We start from the raw sequence: 5461 nt of genomic DNA, 5'->3' as shown, positions 1-5461 counted from the left end.
GGACACTCAGTCCTCATGGCTAGTCTGTGGGTTCGTCCTGGTGGAGGCCTGCCCAGACTTTGGTAACGATGCCTCTGAAACACAAAGTAGGGGGATGAATTTAGCTCCTCATTAATTGGTGTGTCAACCAATTACCCTTAAGTACAGCTTTAATTCGGGAACTCTGGAGGCTTAATGGTGAGGAGTCACACTGCCACCCCAAATCCCGTACCTAAAAAAAGCACACAGTTCAAATTCCCCAGCTGCTCCGTGGGAGAAAGACGGGCAATCTCCTCTCATGAGATTTATTGCCTCTAAAACCCACTAGAGAGTCAGCGATGGGTCAGTTCTGACTTGACAGTACTTAACAATATTTCATACTCTGGTCCTTGGAGGTGACTAGAATAAGCTGTGTGTTCCATGCGGATAAGGCCCAGGGTGACCTGGTCTCCACCCCACACCCAGGGTTTTCTGGAACATAAACCAACACCGCGTGCAGTGACGTTGACGTAGACTTCCGGTGACGCCATGTTCTTAGAGCAGAACCTTGCTCTGCAGGGTTTTAATGTCATTTTCCTTTTAATTGTGATTTGACTGAAAGTTGGCAAAGCAAATGAGTTTTTCATTTATTCAGGCATTTCATCCTACAGCATTAATTGCAGTGTTCACAATATAATCACACTTTCTCCACTTCTTCCCTGGAACTCTCGTTTCCATAAATTCTCTATCCTACCCTTTCCTGCTTTCAGGGCTGTATCTTTGGGCAAATGCTGCTCTCTTAATCTTACGTGGTTGGTTATTCTAAGGACTGAGTGTCTCCTGGGTGTTACTGGTCACCTTACAGGCCTGTCTATCATTTGGTGAAAGTTGAGCCATGAGGGTAAATTTGGCTTCAAGATTAAAGGTTAGAGTTGGCATCCACTTCCTAAACAACACACCTCTGGAAACTCTATGAACTTTGATAAATGTTGATAGTTATAGAAAGGCTTCAGGCCTTTTGTTCATAGGGTCACTATGAGTCGTGCTTGACTTGAAGGCAAACAGCAACAACAAAGGCCATAGGCTCAGGGGTTCCACCAGTCTCTATCAGATCAATGTTGTTGTGTTGTTTGGTGCCACCAAGTCAACTATGATTCGCAGCGACCCTCTGACCAACAGATCTGAACCTTGAGGTGTCCTGCACCGTCCTCACTCTCTTGTGAGCTCAAGATCATTGTGGTAGTCGCTGTACCAAGTCACCTCATTCAGGGTCTTCCTTTTTTTCACTGTTCCTCTTTCTCTATCTTTCTCAGCCTAATGTCTCTCTCTAAAGACAGGTTCCTCCTGAAAATGTACCCAAAGCAAGTGAGATGAAGTTTCACCATCCTTGCCTCTAAGGAACATTCAGGTTGCACTTCTTTGAAGATAGATGTGTCTATTAGCTGGTTGTCCATTCCATATTCTTTGTCAACCTCACAATTCAAAGGCACCAATTCTTCTTCGGTCTCCTTGACTCATTGTTCAACTTTCAGATGCAGGAAGCAACTGAAAATCGCAAGGCTTGGATCAGACCCCCCTTATTATTGAAATGAACATCCTTGTTTTTTTGCCTACTGGAAAGGTCTTTGATAGCAGACTTGCCCAATGCAATGTGCCTTTTGATTTCTTCACTGCTGCTTCCACGGGTGTTGATTGTGGATCCGAGTAAGATGAAATTGCTGACAATTTGAATCTTTTCTCTCTCTAACATGATGCGGCCTCTTGGCCTAGTGAGGAGGACTTTCGTTTTCTTGATGTTGAGATATTCTCAATATTGAAGGATGTAGTCTCTGATCTTCTGCAGTAAATGTGTCAAGTCTTCTTGTCTTTCTGCAAGCAAGGCTGCGCCATCTGCATAACGTAGGTTGTTGATGAGTCCTTCTCTGATTCTGATGTCATTCTTCTTCAGTGAGTCCAAATTCTCAAGTTATTTAATAGTGCAGAAAAATGATGCAAAACTTTCCTGATTTTAAACCACGCAGGATTTATTCCCTGGTTCTGTTCAGACAACTTTTTCTTGGTCTATGTATAAGTTTTGCATGTGCACAATTAAGTGTTTGGGATTCTCATACTTATGAATGTAAAGGCATTTTTACTGCCCATCCAAAGACAAGCAATTTGAGTCTGCTGGCTAGCTGTTCTGGAGGAGAAAGATGGGCAATCTCCTCTTATACAATTAAGTCTTTGAAAACCTGCTGAAGGGGAGGTCCTCACTTCATCCAGTGACTAGCACCGTGTCCGGCAGCCTTCAGCCTAGCACCACCGCACCATGGCCTCTGTCTCTGAGCTCACCTGCATTTACTCGGCCCTCATCCTGCACAACGATGAGGTGACCGTCACAGAGGATAAAATCAATGCCCTCATTAAGGCAGCCGGTGTCAACGTTGAACCTTTCTGGCCCGGCCTGTTTGCAAAGGCCCTGGCAAATGTCAGCTTTGGGAACCTTGTCTGCAATGTGGGTGCTGGTGGACCTGCCTCAGTGGCTGGGGCCACACCTGCTGGAGGACCTGTCACCTCCACTGCTGCTGCTCCAGCTGAGGAGAAGAAAGTGGAGGCAAAGAAAGAAGAATCTGACGAGTCCGATGATAACACGGGATTTGGCCTTTTTTACTAAACTCCTTCTGTAACATGTTCAATAAAAAAATCCTGAACTCTTGAAAAAGAAAAAAAAAAAGAAGGAAAACCTGCTGGAGGATCAGCTACGAGGTGGTTCTGACTTGATGGCAATGATATATTTTGGTTAGTTCTTTGTTTTTGGGTTGTTTTTTTAAGTATCTTAGTGCTGCTATAACGAAGTACCCTAAGTAAGTGGTTTTAAAGAGGAATTTCACCTTTCCAGTCCTGGCTCCGGACACAGCCTTCATGGTGATGTTGATTCCCAAGAACCAGATTGTCATATATGAACTCCTTTTTAAGGAGGGGGTGATGGTGGCCAAGAAGGATGTCCACATGTCAAAGTACTCTGAACTGGCAGACAAAAATGTGCCCAAACTTCATGTCACGAAGGCCATGCAGAGTCTCTAGTCATGAGGTTATGTGAAGGAACAGTTCGCCTGGAGACATTTCTGCTGGTACCTTACCAATGAGGGTGGCCAGTATCTATGTGATTACCTCCATCTGCCCCCTGAGATGTCTCTTGCTACCTTGCGCCGCAGCCGTCCTGAGCCTGGGAGGCCATGACCGAAAGGTCTGGAAGGTGAACGACCTGCAAGGTTGACTCGAGGGGAGGCTGACAGAGTGCAGGGCCTCCTGGTGCCAACAAGAAAGCTGAGGCTGGGGCTGTGTCAGCAAAGGAATTCCAGTTTAGAGGTGGATTTGGTCGTGGACGTGGTCAGCCACCTCAGTAGAGTTGGAGGGAATTGTTTTGTGTTGAATAAACATGTAGCCAGAAAAATGGAAAAGAAAAATAAAAGAAGAAGAAGAATTTCTTTTCTTGTGGTTCAAGAAGCTAGAGTTTTGTATTCAGGGCACAAGCTCACTATCTCCTTTCTGGGGAGAGTCCTCCCAGCCCCTTCAGCACTCCTCCTGGTGCTCCTTGGTGAGTTCTTTGTTTTACACCCACACTTTTTTTTTAAATCTCATAAGTAATTAGGCTTGGAATACACCCTACAGTGATGCCCCATTATTACAACAAAGAAAGCCCTGTTCCCAAGTGGGATTACACTCACAGGTATATGGATTTGGATTCATGCGTTTTTTGGGGGGTGGGGTGGGGAGACACAGAAGTCGATGACTAAGGGATTTGAGGAGCTATGTGGCTTGGAGCTGGGAAGTTTCTGGAATGGTGGGCCATTCTCGGTGTCCCCTCATGACTGTTTGTTTGTTTGTTGCCTTCCTCAGAGGAGATGAGACTCTTCAATGAGAGGACAACCTGGAACCCCTCTCCAAACAGAATGGTCTGGAATCATACAGATATTTGTTCAGAACAGGAGCAGAGCCAATGGTTCTAAGGTTCATAGGGATAAGGCTTGTGTGGATTTAGCAGGATGTTCAAGGCTCAAGCAGAAGTCCACCCTCCACACTCTGACATCCCCAGTGTGGGCCAGGAAGAGAGGTGTGCTTCCAAAGAGTTGAGAAAAACGGCTCTAGTGTTAAATGTCAATAATAATAAAGCCTTTCTACATGCCAGGCAAGGAGGTCTGGTGCTATAGTTCGTAACACAATGCACCGCTAACCAGAAGGTTCCAACTCACCAGTGGCATCATGGGAGACATCGGGCAGTCTGCTCCCATTAAGATTACAGCCTTGGAAACTTGGTGGGGGGTTGCTACAAGTTGGAATCAATTGAATGGCAATGAGTTTGAATTTTTATGTACCAGGCAGTGCCCTAGGGGCTCGCCATAATGAATCTCCCCCACTTCCCTACTACAAGCCAGGTATCATGTTCCTTATTTTATAGACGAGAAAACTAAAACTCAGAGAGATCAAACTGCAGAGCTGAGATGCCAGCTCAAGTCTGTGAGGCCCAAATGCCTGAGTCTTCAAATTCTCATAGGTGGAAAATCTTTTTAGCACCTGGAGAAGTGCAACAGAGAAGGGCTGCGTCTGCTGCATGTCGTTGCTGGCACGGCTTGTCCCTCTGTGCTATTACCAGCCTGGGGGCAGTCTCTATAAAATTACCTAACACCATGAGAGCCTTTTATTATGCAAGTACTGGGAAGCCAGGACTTTGAATAGGAGGTAAATGCCAGCAACTTCTGACTCCATCAGTGAAGACCAGCATGGCAGAGCCAACGGACCTCAGCGGATACCAGAGAAAAGGCCAGCAAGACCCACCTGACACTGGCCAAAGGCTGGAGGTCAGCCTGTGGATCCAGGCAGAGAGTTCACATTCCCAAAAACACGTGCTCGCTCCCTGGCCTCTGCACACTCATCACTTACCGTTGATGGGACGATATCCACAGTAAAAGCTGCGGCTGGCCCGCTCAGATTCCCTTTACTGGTCTGTTCACCATTCCTCCTCTGTGATGACAATTAGCTGCTAACAGAGTGCCTTCTCTGTTGCATTGTTATTGTTGTTGTGTACCATCGAGTTGGAACACATCCACAGCTGACCCGCCAGAGGGTTTTCGGAGACAGTTAACTGCACGGAAGGAGATTGCCCATCCTTCTCCCATGGAGCAGCTGATGGCCTTGAACCATCTGCCTTTGGGATTGCAGAGTAGCTTCTTGCCACCAGGCTACCAGAGCTCCCTTTGGGACCTAGTTAAACAGGAACAACCTTGCTGGGAGGCCAAGCACCCCTCTGCCCCTAGAACTGGGCCAATAATTGGCTAAAGTAATTGACTAAAACTAGACCTTTGCCTCAAGGTAGAGCAACTCAGAGGTAGGTTTCAGCCTCTTGAGTACCCCAAAGGATCAGTCTGAGGGAGACTCCAGCTAAAATCACTTCCTTGCTCCACTCTTTCCTCAATTCTGTCCTGATCCCCTTCTCCAGAGACTGCCCCCTCAATGAAGCACCTGG

At 46.5% G+C, this 5461-nt stretch overlaps 1 pseudogene; it reads left to right on the top strand.

The window, feature by feature from the left end:
- The first annotated feature begins 2266 nt into the window (after nt 1-2266).
- On the top strand, nt 2267-2611 carry LOC102843703 (annotated as a pseudogene).
- The last annotated feature ends 2850 nt before the right edge of the window (nt 2612-5461 follow it).

The sequence above is a fragment of the Elephantulus edwardii genome, unplaced genomic scaffold (assembly GCF_000299155.1).
Source record: "Elephantulus edwardii isolate Elephantulus edwardi_28Jun2011 unplaced genomic scaffold, EleEdw1.0 scaffold00121, whole genome shotgun sequence".
Classification (NCBI taxonomy): Eukaryota; Metazoa; Chordata; class Mammalia; order Macroscelidea; family Macroscelididae; genus Elephantulus; species Elephantulus edwardii.
The sequence above is the reverse complement of the archived record's forward strand: the minus strand, read 5'-3'. Positions and strand labels throughout refer to the sequence as shown.